The sequence below is a fragment of the Hemiscyllium ocellatum genome, chromosome 8 (genome assembly GCF_020745735.1).
Source record: "Hemiscyllium ocellatum isolate sHemOce1 chromosome 8, sHemOce1.pat.X.cur, whole genome shotgun sequence".
In the NCBI taxonomy this organism is placed as follows: Eukaryota; Metazoa; Chordata; class Chondrichthyes; order Orectolobiformes; family Hemiscylliidae; genus Hemiscyllium; species Hemiscyllium ocellatum.
In genome coordinates this window covers 50242501-50262065 of record NC_083408.1, presented here as the reverse complement: position 1 = coordinate 50262065, position 19565 = coordinate 50242501, and the positions used below count along the sequence as shown (strand labels likewise).

Below are 19565 nucleotides of genomic sequence, written 5' to 3'. Positions count from 1 at the left end.
GCAGGTGGGGGTAATTGTGATATGTTGGTGGGGTGGGTGGAGCAGATAAGCGGGAAGAAAGATGGGCAGGTCGGACGGGTCAAGAGGGCAGTGCCGAGTTGGAGGGTTGTATCTGGGATGAGGTGGGGGAAACTATTTGCTCATCCTTGCTTCAGTTACCAATTGATATTAAGCTCTGCTCAGAACCCGAGGCTGCCTTTTGGCTGTAGACTTTGAGTCTAACCCAAGTCCAACGTTTCTAAAGTGCTTAGAAGTGCTGTAGTGAAATTAGATAGATGCATGTCTAACGAAAGGGACTCAATGTCACTGGGCTTACACGTCAGCGCTGTCCCTCTTCGAATTAAAATAATTGTCCAAACTTGAGTTGAGAGAGTCGATTGCAACATGGTGGTTTGCACTTTTTTATTAATGAAGTAAGTTGATCGGATCTTGTTCTAAAGTTAACTTTGTTGTTGAAATGATAAAAGGATTTAGCGAGCAATGTAACCACAATGTTTCTTTCCATCAGCTAAGTTCTACGCTTGCAAGATTCTGCCCACACGGTTTGATTGACAGCACTGATCACCGGCCACGAAAGGAAGCCAATCAGAGCTGGAATAGCCAGTCAGCGATGCCCGCTCTGATTGAACCAATCAACAGCGTCCAGCGCGGTCCAATCAGCGACGTGCTCGGCGGCGGTCGCGACCAATTGGCGCGGCCTTGCGGGCGCGGGAACCAATCGGCGGCGGTGTTGGCGGCCGGGGCGGGCACACGGCGTTGGGGCGCGTGCGCGCTGAGGAGGTAACTGACGGACGGGTGGTTGCAGGAGGGCGGCGCCGAGCCGGGGAATGTGCAGCGGGGGAGCGGGTGGTGGGTGGTGGAGGCAGCGGCAGCTCGAGCTGGGAGCTGGGAGCTGGTGACAGCTCTAAGCAGCCCAGTTTCCCGGAGCGGACCCGGGCTGCCGGGGTCGGCTGAGCCGGTGCGTGGAGGCGAGCGAGTGTTTTCGAAGTTGTCCCCGAGGTTGGCGGTTGGATGTCGGTGCCCGGGGCACACCTGGTGATGGTGTGAAAGGGAGGGCTCCAGCACCTTGTCAGGGAGGCAGGCTGCCCAGCCCACTGCACTCCGGCCCAGCCCACTCCCATCACTCAGGCTCAGACTGACAAACTTCTGCCTTGTTGCAAACAACGGGTGAGTCGAGAGAAGCTGTAACTCCCGCGTGGCTAACCGTCCTCCTCAGTTCAAAAAAAAGTGTTTCTGTTTATCACACCAGGGAGTTGTCGTTTCTCAGTGATGTCCAGCTCTCAGTGTGGGGGGAGGGCTAAGGTGGTAAAATGTCCCCTTTTTTTAAAAAGTGTTCGGAATTATAACCGTTTGTTCGGTGCATGGAGTGTCTTGCGCCCCCCCCCCCCCCCCAAAAAGCAGGAATAAATTTCCAAATTTAAGTTTGTCTCTGGCAGAGGTGCGAAGGATCTCTCGTTTTGAAGTCGAGGTTTATCTACTACTTTGTTTTTTTATATATTTGTGTGTGCAGTTCTTTCTCCATCAGTTGGTGCCTCAGTCGCTAATGGCTTTGCGGTGCCCGAGGGGCTCCTTGCTCAGAATCTCTTTCTCTCTCTCTCTCTCTCTCTCAGCACGGGGCACTGTGCATAAAACAGCGGTAACTGTTGACAAGTTTCCCCCATGCAGTCTGATCATTTCCTCGGCTCAGCCTTCAAGCCAGAATACCTCGATTCGCAAGTCACTTTCTGGAAAGTAACACTGTCCGACTGCATATACTCGTGTAAATGTTTACAAGTTTCGGTGCAACGTATTTGAGTTACACACGTTGGCAGTTTGCATATCCTGAATTGTAATGTGCTGACACTTCTTTTTGATTTTTGTTTTGCTTCTGGGACAGGAGTTTTCCTTACCTTCTCCCGGATGAAAGGTGTTGATGTGCGCACTGCTTCAGGAGGCTGAAATGCTTGTTAACTGCTGAAAAGATAGCAGTAACGAATTGATTTTAGTAGGAGTTGTGAAACTTTCAGTAGAAATACAAGTTTGGTTGTGCTCAGTACGATTGTTTGCAACAACCTATTTTAGCTTTTATGCCATGTCGGCGCAACATCGAGTGCCGAAGGGTTGTACTGCGTTATAATGTTCTATTAGTATGAACGTTTTTGAAATTGGATCACTTACACCATATAGCTGTTTAGGGTTGACGTGTTCTTTTTCTTTGTGGAGAGAGTGAAGGCTGGAGATCAGAGTTGTGTGGTGCTGAAAAAGCACAGCAGGTCACGCAGCATCTGAGGAGCAGGAGAATCGCTATTTCAGCACCACTCTCTCGACATGTGCCTTTTTTTTGCAGAAGTTCCGGATGCAATATATCACAAACCTGGCTTCCCTTATACTGGTCACTTTTTAAACATTTTTTTTAAATAGAGGATTGGCTTTTGAGTTGAAAATGTAATCATTTGCCAGATCTGAGCATTTTTTATTGAAGTTATTCTGGGCCAGTAACACTGAAAATAGTGATTGCAGCATCACTACTAGAAAAAATGTTAGTAAAGTGTGAAGCTTTGTGCAGTGCTGTCTTTGAAAGTACATTAGCTATTTTCCCCTGTGCAGCTCGTACATACATTTGAAAATTGTACATGTAGCACAGAGTGTGATCATTTGTGTGTTCATCATTGCCTCTCATGTGGCAAATGCTAGTGTCACTTCTGCAGGTAGGTCTTAGGTGGCTAAAAACATTAAGGTAGGATACAGTGGTGATGTGCATATTTGTATTGGAACTGTGCTAGTTTTCACGCAATATCTGCAGAATAGTTATAGATAAAATATTAGTCTCTATGGGTTTAGCCATAGAGAAATTTCTGATCTTCGTCTGGGGAAGAGCGAAGTACTTTTAAAAATACAAATTAATTTCTCCACCAGTCTTCACTCTAGTTAAAATAAATCTCTTTTCTGCAGTCATTTAGATTGAGCTGCATGATGCTATTCCAGATTTTTTTTAGTAGCCGTGTTGAATTATAATCCAGGTGTGTCCAAATTTTATTTATTTGAATGTTATTATTGAATGAAATATAAGATGTAAACTTGATGGAGCATCTTTTAAAATCTCTTCACAATGTAACATAAGGTTATGCTCTACTGAATTTAAAGCAAAAGTGAGAGCTTGTCAAGATGTATAGAAAACAAGAATGCAAGTCATTAATTCATTTGAAAAACATACTTGCTTCATGACAAACATCATTGTTTTTATGCAGTACTTTGATTATATCAAACATTTGTAGAAACAGATGTTTTTATTCAACTTTGTTTTATTCCCTTTCTTTGAAATGTTTATCTCTGAAATGAGTTCAGGACGTTTCTTATTTTTCAAGTACTTTGTGTATGTTAAAATTAAAAATGGTTTGTAGTTATTTGTTCGAATTGTTTTAAGTTATTTCAGATAATGTTTAGTCATTGAACTTAAAATAAAGTAAACTATTATTGTTATTAAATATAAGATCTTTGGTTTGCTTTTATTTACTTTCAAAATCTTGTTGCAAACAACGTCAGTGATGTTTTGGAAGTCTGTTGACATTGTTCTGGCATCCTTGTATTTCCAGTACCTATATTTACTTAATCTAATGATGTGATGTTGAGATTTATTGCTAATTCATAGTTGCCCAACTGAGTGCATTATTTGGGCCATTTCAGAGGACATGTCAGAGTCATGTACACCATAGTGGAGTCTACATTTGCATGCAGCCCAGACCAGTTAGGAATGGCAGATTTTTTTTTTCCCTGGTGGACATTTGTGAACCACATGAAATTTCAAGACAATGTGGTAGTTTTATGAATGCCATAACAAAATCTTTCTTCTTATCTGATTTTATTTAATTAATTGAATTTGAATTCTCGTACTGGCTTGTGGGCTTTGAACTGACATTTCTGAATTATTTGTCGAGGCTCCGGAATGCAGTTAATGTTGTTATAATTTGGTGGCCTTGATTAAAGCAAATATTTGTCCTTTTGCATGTAATGAGTAAGAACCCTGTTTTCTTTCCTTAAGAGGGAGAAAATGGAATAATTGAATATCATCTCTCCAAAAATCCAGCTGTAATCCCATAACCCAGTATAATGAATTTACAATGGCCTTTTAAGTTGACCTAACTCTTTCAAAATTCCAATTATAAATATAAAACTGGCACATTGACTCTCCCAATAGGTTAAAGTTAACAGAAATAGAAGAATTACGCAGTCATCCAGATCGATCTGATCCAGTAATAAATGTTGCATATCTTCTCATGTATTGAGGCATTTTCTATGAAATAGATAACATTTCATTCTTCTTGACAATATCTTTTTGCGCCTGGTTTTAGTCCAAATCAGCAGCCAATTTATTTAAAATGTCAAACAACTGCAACAAAATAGACAAAATCCCATCCAATTTTCATTGTGAAATCCAGCCAATTTTTTTTAGATGTTTTGTATATTAATTGTACAATTGGTACAGGTACATTAGCATATTTGTTTGATCACTGAACTGCTAATTATATACTCGAATGATTATTGTATAACATGATTCATTCCTGTTCTACAATGCACTGGAATTTTTCAGTCGATAGTATCTATTTACTGCAGTTCAGTTCATTGCTCTGTGATAACTGTCGATCAGATTGTCAAGATTGAGGATTTTAAGGTGGCAATGACGACTGAACTTTGCTTTGATCATCGCTACGCCGCTGAAATGGCAGTAACTTCGGCAGTCTGCATGTCCGGAATTATGCAAAAATCAAGAAGCTTGCTGTTAGGTTATTCCAGAGGATGTCATTGAGAGAACTTTCTCCCATCCTCAATCCATCTTCCTTCCACAGCACAAAAGGAAAATGCAATTAGTGAATTGTTGAACTTTTGCACGTATTCCAAAATAATATCTATCAAATAGAAGCTGTGCTATTGTACTGAAAGGAAAAGATAGTCTGAGAACGTAGCATGAATATGGAGAGACATCAATTTAGATTTCCGTTTTTTTTTTTCTTTTGAGTATGCTTTTAAAGCAATGAGTCCTTGATTATGAATGCCACAAAGAATGGAAATTCCTTTTCTTTGGTCTCGTAAATGTTTCCCCTTCCCATACAGTCTTTACAGTAACCCACTGTTTAAGCTTGGTACAGTTTGCTTCGAATAGATGCTACCAAGATTCTGTGAAAGACAGCATGTTTATCTGATTGTTTTAAGTGAATTTACATTGCGTATTTTTTTGACATTATGAATGAGAAGCTGCAGTCAGCCATTGACCCCCTCAAATCTGCTCTGCCATTCAATAAAATCTGTTACCTTGAGCTGCATTTCTGCCTAATCCAGTAACTTTTTACCCCCTTTGTATTCAAAGCCTTGGGTTTTTTGAGTCAAAATGTGAAGCATTCGATCTCCATTTCAAGCCTGACAAGTGAGCTGCGAATATCTTTCAAATATAAGATTGATACATTGGTCACAGATGAGATGACCAATGCTTTCAGCTAGCGTTCTGTCACTGAGTCAAAACTGGCATTTTGTTTTTTTCTCTCTGCTTCATAATTGAGCAATATGATTGGATCAGTCAAATTAAAATATTTCTAAATTCCCCCTTTGAGGGATTGGAATTGGATTTGAGAATAGGAAGCATTAACCTTCCAAAAAGCTACAACTATTGCTTGTTTTACTGAGTGCATCTGTTTGCTTATTTAAATCCCATCAGAATTGCTGATTGAACTATGGCTGAAGTAATCTGTTTGGAATAAGTTATGTTTGATCATCTGAGAAAGCTTAAATATGCAACTGTGGCTGTTTATTCATCACCTGTGGTTCATTTAACACGATTGATGCTTGGGCTTTTTAGTGGATGTAGAATTTACAAATTAGTTATCCTTTATATTTGCGAGGTATTTGAGGAATCATTGAACAAGTTATATAAGAAGGATTAGTTTGCATTTCTCAGCCTATATAAAAATACATTTAAACAGCTACTCAATAATTAGATATCCTAACAATTCAGAAATTGAGGAAATGACTGGAGTACATAGCTAACTTTCTGAATGTTAAGTGTTTTTAATTGATTCTCTTAAACCACATAAGAGGTACTGCTCCAATCTTTTCATGAAAAAAATGAAACAGAAGTCTCAGGTTTTTAATACACAGCTCTGTTATTTAAGACTGCAGCTGATAATGCTTTCTCTTTCATGTGTCGAGACTTCTCACCAATATTGAATGTTGCCTCTGTTGTATCACCCTTCATCAGTTTTATTTCACGCAACCTGGTGTTCTGCGTAAATTGGTTCAGGTTTTCTTTTCCTTCATAAAGTAATCTGACAACAATGAATTTGGAAAAACATCTAAATAGTTGCCTAAATCACCTGAATAGAATTTATTTATTTACCAAAGTTAGGTTCTCAAATCAAATTACCAGTTCCTTCATTTTAAAAAAAAGAGATTTGGAAGATAGTTTTACAATTGACATCATCTTTCAAAGTACTGTCTGGAGTAAGTTTATGTTGGAAAATGTGGTGTGCAATTGATGAGGTGAGAGATTAGAGCAAGTGGCTAACTGTTGACAGTGAAAGACTATGCACCTGATGTGCAACTAAGTCTAAGCTGGAGCGAACTTCTTCCAGCTTCATGCACTCAAAGCTGTTGTATAAAATGTAGCAAAGCATTCAATATAAATAACTTTTTTTCTCCTCTTATACTATTTCAGTGAATCTTATATGGAGTCTGCATTAGTTCCTGCTCGTGGCATGTGTTATTGATAACTAGGCTAACATTTATTGCCCATCCCCAATTGCCTTTGAAGTATTTTCATGAGTTGCTGCAGCAAAGAGGGTAGGTAGGCCCACAGTACTATTAGGAAGGGAGATTCAGAAGTTTGCCCCGGTGACAGTGAAGGAAGAATTATGAAGTTGTGAATCAGGATGATGTGTGGCTTAGGGGCACCTGCGTGCGGTGCTGATACTATACAACCACTGCCTTTGTCCTTCTAAATGGTAGACTCTGTGGCTTTAGAAGGTGATGTCAGAGGAGGCTGGTGAATTATTGTTGGGTAACTTGTAGATAGTCATTTCCATCACTATTTGAAGACTGAATGTTGATGGTCATGTCAGGTGCCCCTCAAGGATTACTTTTTCTGGATGGTGCTTAACATATTGGAGCTTCACTCATTTAGGTGCTTGAACTGTTCTGTTACACTCCTTGCTTTCAACCTTTTGGAGAGAGATTAGATGAGTTAGTTACTACAGAAATTCCATCTTCCTCTTGTAGCAACCATTTTTTTTAAATGGTTGCTTCAAATCATTTTTTTTAGCCAATAGTAATCCCCAGGATAGTGATATGGGATTGAGTGGTAATAATATTTAAATTCAACAGGCAATGGTTAGATTCTGTCATGTTCTGTGTTCCAACAAAAGAATTTAGCAAGTTCATGGCTGATCTCCCCTAGGCTTCATTTTCTCAGCAATTCTTAGAGGAAGAACAACATCTCATTTTTCATTTGGAGACACTGCAGCCTTGACATCTCAATGCTGAGTTCAATAATTCTAGACCCTGAAAAGAACAACCATACTCTATCTATCTATCTATCTCTCACTCACTCACTCGCACACACCCCAACCCCTGGGGAAAAAAAGCCCATCTCTCAATGAGAATTCACAGCCATTATGTTCCTATTAAAGTGAAAGGTAATGCTGTGAGGAGTAGGAAACAATGAATGAATAGAGATAATGAAGAACAAGAAGGTATGGGTCGGGTATAGACAAAAGGGTCAAGTGAATGTTTTGACAACCTACAAGGAGAGTAGGGGCATTTTTAACAGGGAAATCAGGAAGGCAGAAAGGTATATAAAGTAACCTTAGCCTTGGATGATAAGGTTAATTCAAATAAATGCTATGAATGTGTTAAGTGCAAATGCGTAACTAAGGAGAGAATAAGGTCCCTTAAAGTTCAACAAGGCCACCTGTGTGTGGAATCACAGGAGAGATAGTAAGTGAATAGTTCACGTCAGTATTTACTGTGGAGAAAGAAATGGGAGCTCGAAAGAGGCTTCTTGAAAACCAGTCCACATTACAGAAAGGTTGGTGTTGGATATTTTAATAAGCATAAAGGTGGACAAATTTCCACAATCTGATCAAATGTATCTTATGACATTGTGGGAAGGAGCTAGGGAAGAAATTGCGGGGCCTCTATCAGAGATATTTGTAAAATCTACAGTCATGGGTGAGGTGCCAGAAGACTGGAGGGTGACTAATGTTGTGCCTTCCTTTTAAGAAAGGCTGCAAGGAGAAGCCTGGGATCTACAGTTGGTGAGTCTAAATATCAGTGGTGGGTGATTTGTTGGAAGAGTTTTTGAGAGACAATTAGTGGTATAGTGGATAGTGAAGAAGGTTATCTAAGATTTCAAAGGGATCTTGATCAGTTGGGCCAATGACCTGCAGAGTGGTAATGGAGTTTAGTTTGGATAATTGCAGTGTGTTGCATTTTTGGTAAGACGAGAAAGGGCGGGACTTAGGTTGTTAATGTTAGGGCCCTGGTGAGTGTTGTCAAATGGATTCTAGGAGTTCAAGTACATGGTTCTTTGAAAGTTGCGTCACAGGTAGACAGGGTGGTTAAGAAGACGTTTGGCACACTTAGACTATTGAGTACAGACTGATATAACTCTATAGTCCCGTCTCTGTGTGATCCCACATTTATAATTGCATAATAGCAGCATCATTTAAACCAATGGGACCAGAATCTCATTATAGCCAATATAGGAAAGGAATGTTCACATTCTACAAATAATGGTCTAAATTCTTCAGTTGCGCTATAGCCACCTTGCATTGAAGAAATGCATGTTATCGCAGAACTGACTGTGTAGGAGTGGGGACGTTGTGCTGTGGTTATATAGGACATAATCAGTGAGGCCACTTTTGGAGTACTGTGTCTGGTTCTGGTTGCCCTGCTATATGAAGGATCTTATTAAATTGGAGAAAGTGCAGACAAGATTTATAAGGATGTTACGGGGACTGAGAGTTAAGTTGTAAGGAGGGGCTGGGTAGATATAACCTTTTTGCGCTGGAGCATAGGAGGCTGAGGGGTGGCCTAATAGATGAAATCATGAGAGCCACAGATAGGATGACTAGCAAAGTGTTTTTCCTGAGGGAGGGGGAGTTCAAAACTAGAGGACATAATTTTAAGCTGAGAAGAAAGATTTAAGAGGGATCTGAGGAACAACCTTTTCTACACAGGGTGGTTTGTATGTGGAATGAACTACCTGAGGAAGTTACAGTTAAACATTTAAAAGATATTTGGGCAAGTACATGAATAGGAGATGTTTAGAGGAATATGGGCCAAGTGAAAACGAATGGGACTAGTTTAAATTGAAAAACTTAATTGGCATGGACGAGTTTGGACTAAAGGGCCTGTTTCTGAGCTATATAACTCTATCAACCTCCAGATCTTCAGGACCTATATCCCCAACCCACCAGACATCTCCAGCCTGACCCGACCTATCCAAAGAGAACATCTAATCTGGTATCATGGCACTCTATTCACTTCCTCTATCCCAGCACTCTACCCGAACCTATTTGGCACACTACTGCCCTGGCACCCTAATTTGTGAGGTTACTCTTTCATAGGAGCTGTAAAGTGGCTGGCAGTGATGCTGGGCATATAAAATTCAGAACATGGCAACTGAAAAGTTGTCCATCTAATTTTCTTTTCAGCTGCGCAGGGCTTTGAGGTCTGTGCTTGGCAGCAACTTCCAGGCCAGTGCTGACGCCAATTGCCATGTGAAGAAACCGGGAGTACATGGTGCAAGTGCAGCCATGCAACTTAGACAGAACGGTGTAGCTGACTGCAATGAATCAAGTTGGTGTGATTAACCTTCTCCTGACTGTTTAGTATCTCCTGTTAGAAATGCAGAACTCTTTTTTTTTCCATTTTTGGCACTCCTTGGAAAATTCGACCCATAGACTTCTAATTTGTTCAGAAATAGCTCTGTTTTTTTTCTGCGCCATTTGAAGTCTCGTCATCTGTTGGGCTTTCAACACACGAACAGACTGAACATTGCTTTTGAATATTTTTTCTTCTAAATCTCTAGTCAGTAAACGAGACAGCAATAAATTCAATCAACATGGGTGTACTAGGTTACTGTAAACATCCTTAGTTTGATAAGGTCATTCACATCCTGTCAGAGACAGCTGATGGCAATTCAACAATAAACACTGAGATTCATACTGGTATTTTTTGGCTTTATATTAATTCTTTGGGAGGGTGGGGGTGGGGGGGAAGGGAGCAATTCAGGATCTGAATCCATAGTTTTCAGGGCCCGGGGGCATGTTGTCGAAGAGTGAGTATTAAATTTGTTAAACAGTTATTCAATCTGTCAGGTTTTGTGTAAATGTCAGAATGTAAGAGGAATTTATATGATCATACCCATTGGGTGGTACTGTTTAGATCAAAGCAATTGTTTGTGGTAAAAGATCGTATATAGTGCAACATAACAACTTTAGAAAAGGAATATCTCATTGTTGGAAAACGTATTAGCGTTATTGCATGTCTGCAAAACTTGTACTTGAAAAATTTGATCTTTTTAATTTTAGGAAACCTTTTGGCATAGTTTATTCCACATTATAATACTGTTTTTGGATTTGTAAGGCTGCAATGTGTGGGTGAATTGAGTCATTTACTCGAGTACTGCTGAGATTTTGGCCCATTGTAGGCCATCGCCAGTATCCTTTCATCTCTAAGATGACAGACTTGCAGCCAATCAAAACCATTGGAAATGGGGTCACTTCATATGGTGCAGTTTTGCTGATTGGTCTATTCAGCGATCTGTGTTGCTAGTTCTGCTAAATGCTGCATATCAAGTGGCTATTAGATGTAAGTTTTCACTGCTAATACCAAAATGAGCTGTTATTGCACCTGGTGTTGGGTTTAATATGTGAACTTGTGATATTCTGTGCGGACGAAAGAGCACGCATAGGCATATAGACTAATCATCGCTTTTTTTAAAAAGTAACAATAGGACAGCAAGTGCTATGATTGACTAGTCACCAAAGGAAACCTAAAACATCGTTCAGTTGATCAGTTAAGGTTAACCTTTCAATCATGTCTGATCTTTGGCTTGATATCTACTTTCTCATACCCCTTGGTTTCCTGAGCAACCAAAGTATCTGTCTATTTTAGCCTCGCACATACTTAACGATGGAATCCTCTGAAGTAGATAATTCTCAAGTTCTATGACTGTAGATTTGCCACCTCAGTCTTAAATGATTGGCATATTTATCCTAAGACTCTGCCTCTGTGCTTTAGATTCTCTGACCACCCGAAACAATCTCTGCATCTACCCTTGTATGACTCAATGAGAGCACTTATTCTGTGGATTTTTGAGAAATTTTTTCGGCTCAACATAGTGAATCTGTCACCATAGAACAACTTGGTCATCCTACGCACCAATTCAGTGAATCATCACTGTATCTTGCACAATAACTTTAATATTTTGACTTGGCAGTCATGTATCTATTTGGGGGCCTAATCTGCAAGAACGTTTAAATTGAAGTGAAATGTTAGTTTATCAGGTGATCGATGCTCATGATGAATTTATGCAAGTTGTTTGATTAAAGCTTGAAGTCTTGAAGCATTGATTTATTAAAGTGGGCATTTGAAAATAAAATGTGGGCAGATGATGGTGCTGGCAGTCATTAATACTAGTTTACAGAGAAGCTTTATTTACATGTAGAACCAATCGAGCTGGAATGCGCAAGTAGTATACCGGTATAACTGTTCAATGCAGGCAATTTATGGTGAGGGGAAATCTGCATGGTAATTTGGGTTTGACTCTGGAGTAATCTCTCAACTGTGCATTCCTGATGTAAACTTGTTAGTAGAATGCATAACTGAACACAGGCATTCTGATGTAAACAAATAATATTTCTTGTGCTGTAACTGCAATAATTCAGTTGGAAACAGGATTGTCCATTTAGAATATTTTGTGGTCAAGTAAATCTTTGTGGAGAATTGTAGCATATGCTGGGTGATTTTATTTAGTGTGGGTTGTCATTTGATTATAATTTGTGCACTTGGATTTATTACATAACTAGCCTTGGACTCTTAATTGCAATGGAATGAATACAATCTTTCTCATTTTGAGACTTACACTGGGCAGACATTCAGAGAATGGCAATGGGTTTTGGGGTTGTTATGTGAATAATGGGCCTTACCAGGCAATTGAGGCATTTTTGTTAACAAGCAAGTCATTTTAAAAATTGATTCATCTGAAAATTCTTAACCTGAGAGGCAGGAGATGAAAAATTGTAGTAATGTTCTGACAATAAGAAATTGTACTGCAAATATCTTTACCATAAATATACCAAATGAGTGTAATTTCGAGACCTGTGACAAATATTCCACACTTCATTGTGCAAGTTCTCAATTTATGGCTAAAACACTTCTGTAAGTTTATTGTAAACACTTCTGAATTTGTAGGGGGCCATGTTTTTGTTTGGCTTGGGCTATGGACTGAGAAAAAATAGATTTTTTTTTCCCTGACCAATAAAGGCAAGCATGCCATACACTGCCTTGACCACCCTATCTACTTGTGTGGCCACTTTCAAGGAGCTATGAACTTGAACCCTAAGATCAATCTCTGCTTCAGTGCTTGGCCAGATTAAACTCCATCTGTCATTTCTCAGCCCATATCTGCAAGTGATCTATATCCCGCTGTACCCTTTGACAATTTTCTACGCTATCCATAACACTATTGATCTTTGTATCATCTGCAGACTTACTAACTCATCTATCTAAGTTTTCATCCAAGTCATTTATTTATATCACAAGCAGGAGAGATCACAGTATGGATCCCTATGGAAGACCAGTAGTAATACAAACCATTCTGACCGTGCCTAGTTAGGCCATGCTTCTCCAAATGCATGTACATTCTATCCCTAAGAACTTTTAAGAACTCTCTCCAAAAGCTTCCCAACCACTGAGAGACTCACCAGTCTATCATTTCCTGTATTATTCCTATTTCCCTTTCTTGAACAGACGAATAACTTTAGTTCCTTGCCAGTCCACAAGGACTTCTCCAGTGGCTAGAGAGAATACAATGAAAAGGAATGGTTTGGAGGGATATGGGCCAGGAGCAGACAGGTGGAAATAGTTTAGTTTGAGATTACTTTCGGCTTGGAATGAAGGGTCTGTTTCCATGCTGTATGACTCTGTGACCAAGACATGGGTTTTGGTCAAGGCTCCAGCAATCTCTTGTCTTGCCTCCCTCAATAACCTAGGGCAGATCCCATTGGGCCCTGAGGACATGTGCATTTCAGTGCTTGTCAAGAGATTTAATACTACTTTTTTGACTTCAAAATACCCTAGCATATTAGCATACCCCCACAATAATCTCTCTATCCTCCATGTTGTTGGTGAATACTGACTCAAAGTACTCGTTTAGGATAGTGCCCATGTCCTCTCCTCCAAGCACTAGTTCACTCCTTTATCCTTGAGCAGTCCTACCTTCTCTCTAGTTATCCTCTTGCTTTTCATATATGTATGAAACGCTTTTGGATTCTCTTTAACCCTACTCATCAAAGACATTTCTTGGCCCTTCATTGTTCTCCTAATTTCTTGAGTTTCCTGCTTTCTTTCTATTCATTGATTTGTGATAGGGGACTTTTCCTAGTCAGAGGCACAGATAGACGCTTCTGTGACCTTCCGTGAAAAATCAGAATGGTGTGTTGCCTCCGTGGTGTAGGATCAAGGATGTCTCAGCGGGTGCAGAATATTCTTAAAGGGGTGAGGGCCCAGCAGGATGTCGTTGTTTGTAAAAACAAAAACAAGGGCTGCAGATGCTGGAAACCAGATTCTAGATTAAAGTGCTGCTGGAAAATCACAGCAGTTCAGGCAGCATCCGAGGAGCAGGAAAATCGACATTTCAGGTAAAAGCCCTTCATTAGGAATAGAGGCGGAGTGCCTGCAGGGTAGAGAGAGAAATGAGAGGAGGGTGGGGATGGGGAGAAAGTAGTGTAGAGTACAATAGGTGAGTGGGGATGGGGATAAAGGTGTTAGGTCAGAGAGGAGGGTGGAGTGGATAGGAAAGGAAGATGGACAGTTCATGGGGACAGTGCTGAGCTGGGGTGGGGGAAGGGGAAATGAAACTGGTGAAGTCCACATTGATGCACTGGGGTTGAAGTGTTCCGAGGTAAAAGATGAGGCATTCTTCCTCCCGGTATCGGATGGTGAGGGAGCGGTGGTGAAGGAGACCCAGGACCTCCATGTCCTTGGCTGAGTGGGAGGGGGAGTTGAAATGTTAGGCCACAGGGCGGTGTGGTTGATTGGTGCGGGTGTCCCCGAGATGTTCCCTAAAGTGTTCTGCTAGGAGGCGTCCAGTCTCCCCAGTGTAGAGGAGACACTGCATCAGGAGCAACAGATACAATAAATGATATTGGTGGATGTGCAGGTGAAACTTTGGATGTGGAAGGCTCCTTTGGGGCCTTGGCTGGAGGTGAGGGAGGAGGTGTGGGCGCCGGTTTTGCAATTCCTGCGATGGCGGGGGAAAGTGCCAGGACAGGAAGGTGGGTTGTTAGCGAGCGTGGATCTAACCAGGTAGTCACGGAGGGAATGGTCTTTACGGAAGGTGGAAAGGGGTGGGGAGGCAAATATATCCCTGTTGGTTGGGTCCATTTGGAGGTGGCGGAAATGTTGTCAGATGATTTGGTTTATGTGAAGGTTAGTAGGGTTGAAGTGAATCCTGGGGGGGGGGCGGGGGGGTGTTTGTCATTGTTACGGTTGGAAGGGTGGGGTCTGAGGGCGGAGGTGCGGGATGTGGACGAGATACATTGGAGGGCATCTTTGACCACATGGGAAGGGAAATTGCAGTCTCTAAAGAAGGAGGCCATCTGGTGTGTTCTGTGGTGAAACCGGTCCTCCTGGGAGCAGATGAGGCAGAGGAATTGGGAATACGGGATGAAATTTTTGCAGGCGGTAGGGTGGGAAGAGGCGTAATCCAGGTAGCTGTGGGAGTCGGTGGGTTTGTAAAAAAAAAATGTCAGTGTCATGTCGGTTGTCATTATTGGAGATGGAGAGGTCCAGGAAGGGGAGGGAGGTGACAGAGATGGTCCAGGTAAATTTAAGGTCAGGGTGGAATGTGTTGGTGAAGTTGATGAATTGCTCAACCTCCTCGCGGGAGCACGAAGTGGCGTCAATGCAGTCATCAATGTAGCGGAGGAAGAAGTGGGGAGTGGTGCCAGTGTAACTACGGATGATCAATTGTTCTACGTAGCCAACAAAAAGGCAGGGATAGCTGGGGCCTATACGGGTGCCCTCGACTAACCTTTTGGTCTGGATGAAGTGGGAGGGTTCGAAGGAGAAATTGTTGCGGGTGAGGATCAATTCAGCCAAACGCATGTGTGTCAGTGGAAGGGTACTGTTGGGGACGTCGGGCGAGGAAGAAAAGGAGGGTTTGGAGGCCCTGGTCATGGCAGATGGAGGTGTAGAGTGAGTGGATGACCATGGTGAAGATGAGGCATTGGAGGCTGGGGAAACAAAAGTCTTGGAGCTGGAGGGCATGGGTGGTGTCTCGAACGTATGTGGGGAGTTCCTGGACTGGGGGTATATGACACTGTCCAGCTTGGTAGAGATGAGTTCCGTGGGGCAGGAGCATGATGAGACAATTGGTCGGCCAGGGTGGTCAGGCTTGTGGATCTTGGGAAGGAGGTAGAACCGGGAAGTGCTGGGTTCCCGGACTATGAGGTTGGAAGCTGTGTGGGAGATCTCCTGAGGTGATGAGGTTATTGTACACATTTGAACTCATGACATAGGAAGGGAAAAGGATGTGATTCTGAAGAGAGAATATAGAGTTCAGCAGGAATTTTAAAAAGAGATCCTCTTTTTAGCCAGAAATCCTAACTACCTTACCATATATCAAAGAAGTTTCAGAAATGACAGCCAGATTACTGAGACCCCTCGGAATCCTAGTAGCACACAAACCCACCAACACTCTCAAACAAAAACTAACAAAAAGACCCAGTACAACCCATGGACAAAACCAATGTCATCTACAAAATTCCATGCAAGGACTGCCACAAACACTTCGTAGGACAAACAGGAAGAAAGTTAGCCACTAGGATACGTGAACACCAGCTAGCCACAAAAAGACACGACCCCCTCTCCCTCATAGCCCTACACACAGATGAAAAAAAAACATTTCGACTGGGACAACACATCTATCCTGGGACAGGCTAAGCAAAGACATGCCAGAGAATTCCTAGTGGCCTATCACTCCAACCACATAGATCTAGATGCCACCTATCAACCCCTCAGAAAACGAACAGGAAATGACATCACCACAAACCCCAGGAACCCCATCCAGGAAAAAGATATAAATAGAAAGCAGGAGACAACAGCTTCGCTTCACTTGGAGGTCGCCACTGATGATGTTACCTAGCCAGGGAATGAAGCATCTGGATATCAAGTAAAAAATGAGGTCTGCAGATGCTGGAGAGCACAGCTGCAAATGTGTTGCTGGTCAAAGCACAGCAGGCCAGGCAGCATCTCAGGAATAGAGAATTCGACATTTCGAGCATAAGCCCTTCATCAGGAATAAGAGAGAGAGAGCCAAGCAGGCTAAGATAAAAGGTAGGGAGGAGGGACTAGGGGGAGGGGCGATGGAGGTGGGATAGGTGGAAGGAGGTCAAGGTGAGGGTGATAGGCCGGAGTGGGGTGGGGGCGGAGAGGTCAGGAAGAGGATTGCAGGTTAGGAGGGCGGTGCTGAGTTGAGGGAACTGACTGAGACAAGGTGGGGGGGAGGGGAAATGAGGAAACTGGAGAAATCTGAATTCATACCTTGTGGTTGGAGGGTTCCCAGGCGGAAGATGAGGCGCTCCTCCTCCAGCCGTCGTGTTGTTGTGTTCTGCCGGTGGAGGAGTCCAAGGACCTGCATGTCCTCGGTGGAGTGGGAGGGGGAGTTAAAGTGTTGAGCCACGGGGTGATTGGGTTGGTTGGTTCGGGCGGCCCGGAGGTGTTCTCTGAAGCGTTCCGCAAGTAAGCGGCCTGTCTCCCCAATATAGAGGAGGCCACATCGGGTGCAGCGGATGCAATAGATGATGTGTGTGGAGGTACAGGTGAACTTGTGGCGGATGTGGAAGGATCCCTTGGGGCCTTGGAGGGAAGTGAGTGTGGAGGTGTGGGAGCAAGTTTTACATTTCCTGCGGTTGCAGGGGAAGGTGCCGGGGGTGGAGGTTGGGTTGGTGGGGGGTGTGGATCTGACGAGGGAGTCACGAAGGGAGTGGTCCTTGCGGAACGCTGATAGGGGAGGGGAGGGAAGTATATCCTTGGTGGTGGGGTCCGTTTGGAGGTGGCGGAAATGGCGGCGGATGATACGTTGTATGCGGAGGTTGGTGGGGTGGTAGGTGAGAACCAGTGGGGTTCTGTCTCGGTGGCGGTTGGAGGAGTGGGGCTCAAGGGCGGAGGAGCGGGAAGTGGAGGAGATGCGGTGGAGAGCATCGTCGATCACGTCTGGGGGGAATCTGCGGTCCTTGAAGAAGGAGGCCATCTGGCTGTGCGGTGTTGGAATTGGTCCTCCTGGGAGCAGACGCGGCGGAGACGAAGGAATTGGGAATATGGGATGGCGTTTTTACAGGGGGCAGGGTGGGAGGAGGTGTAGTCCAGGTAGCTGTGGGAGTCAGTCGGTTTATAATAGATGTCTGTGTTGAGTCGGTCGCCCGAGATAGAAATGGAAAGGTCTAGGAAGGGGAGGGAGGAGTCTGAGACAGTCCAGGTGAATTTCAGGTCGGGATGGAAGGTGTTAGTAAAGTTGATGAACTGTTCAACCTCCTCGTGGGAGCACGAGGCAGCGCCGATACAGTCATCGATGTAGCGGAGGAAAAGGTGGGGGGTGGTGCCAGTGTAGTTGCGGAAGATGGACTGTTCCACATATCCTACGAAGAGGCAGGCATAGCTGGGGCCCATGCGGGTGCCCATGGCAACTCCTTTAGTTTGAAGGAAGTGGGAGGATTGAAAAGAGAAGTTATTCAGGGTGAGGATCAGTTCAGTCAGTCGAAGGAGGGTGTCAGTGGAAGGGTACTGGTTGGTGCGGCGGGAAAGGAAGAAGCGGAGGGCTTTGAGTCCTTCGTGATGGGGGATGGAGGTGTACAGGGACTGGATGTCCATAGTGAAAATAAGGCGTTGGGGACCGGGGAAGCGAAAATCCTGGAGGAGGTGGAGGGCGTGGGTGGTGTCCCGAACGTAGGTAGGGAGTTCTTGGACTAAAGGGGACAGGACCGTGTCGAGGTATTGGGAGATGAGTTCGGTGGGGCAGGAGCAGGCTGAGACAATGTGTCGGCCGGGGCAGGCAGGTTTGTGGATTTTGGGCAGGAGGTAGAAACGGGCGGTGCGGGGTTGTGGGACTATGAGGTTGGAGGCGGTGGATGGGAGATCCCCTGAGGTGATGAGGTCCTGGATGGTCTGGGAGATGATGGTTTGGTGGTGGGAGGTGGGGTCGTGGTCAAGGGGGCGATAAGAGGAGGCGTCCGCGAGCTGGCGTTTGGCTTCAGCGGTATACAGGTCAGTGCGCCAAACTACCACCGCGCCTCCCTTGTCTGCGGCTTTGATGGTGAGGTTGGGATTGGAGCGGAGGGAGTGGAGGGCTGCACGTTCTGAGGGTGAGAGGTTGGAGTGGGTGAGAGGGGTGGACAGGTTGAATCGGTTAATGTCACGGCGGCAGTTGGCTATAAAGAGGTCGAGCGCGGGTAGGAGGCCAGCACGGGGTGTCCAGGTGGATGGGGTGTGTTGGAGGCGGGAGAAGGGGTCGTCAGAGGGTGGGCGGGAGATATCAAACCTACAGCTCAGTGAGCAAATCTACAGCTCAGTGAGCAAACCTGCACCCTAAACCTCAACCTGAGCTACAAACCTTCACAAACCTTGCGATATGGTAGGGGATTTTAACTTTCCAAACATGGACTGCCATAGTGTTAAGGGTTTAGATGGAGAGGAATTTATGAAGTGTGGACAAGAACATTTTCTGATTCAGTATGTGGATGTACCTATGAGAGAAGATGCAAAACATGACCTACTCTTGGGAAATAAGGCAGGGCAGATAACTGAGATGTCAGTGGGGGAGCACTCTGGGGTCAGTGACCATAATTCTATTAGTTTTAAAGTAGTGATGGAAAAGGATAGACGAGATCTAAAAGTTGAAGTTCTAAATTGGAGGAAGGCCAATTTTGATGGTATTAGGCAAGAACATTCAAAAGGGGCAGTTGTTTGCAGGTAAAGGGATGACTGGAAAATGGGAAGCCTTCAAAAATGAGATGAGAGTCCAGAGACAGTATATTCCTGTTAGGGTGAAAGGAAAAGCTGGTAGGTGTAGGGAATGCTGAATGACTAGAGAAATTGAGGTCCTCCTTAAGAGAAAGAAGGAAGCATATGTCCGGTATGACAGGAAGATCGAGAGAAACCTTAGTGTATATAGGCATAGGAGCATGCTTATGAAGGAAATCAGGAAGGCAAAAAAGGAGACATGAAATAACTTTGGCAAATAGGGTTAAGGAGAATCCATAGGGTTTTTGTAAATACGTTAAGAACTAAAGTATAACGAGGGAGTGAATACAGCC

General features: G+C 43.5%; 1 protein-coding gene across 1 annotated transcript in view; it reads left to right on the top strand.

Moving 5' to 3' along the window:
• The first annotated feature begins 826 nt into the window (after nt 1-826).
• Nucleotides 827-19565, top strand: part of stxbp6 (syntaxin binding protein 6 (amisyn)) — a 199527-nt gene continuing 180788 nt past the window's right edge. The window contains exon 1 of the mRNA XM_060828961.1: nt 827-1167. The gene's annotated coding sequence lies outside the window, so the exon portion shown is untranslated. The remainder of the gene's footprint in view (nt 1168-19565) is intronic.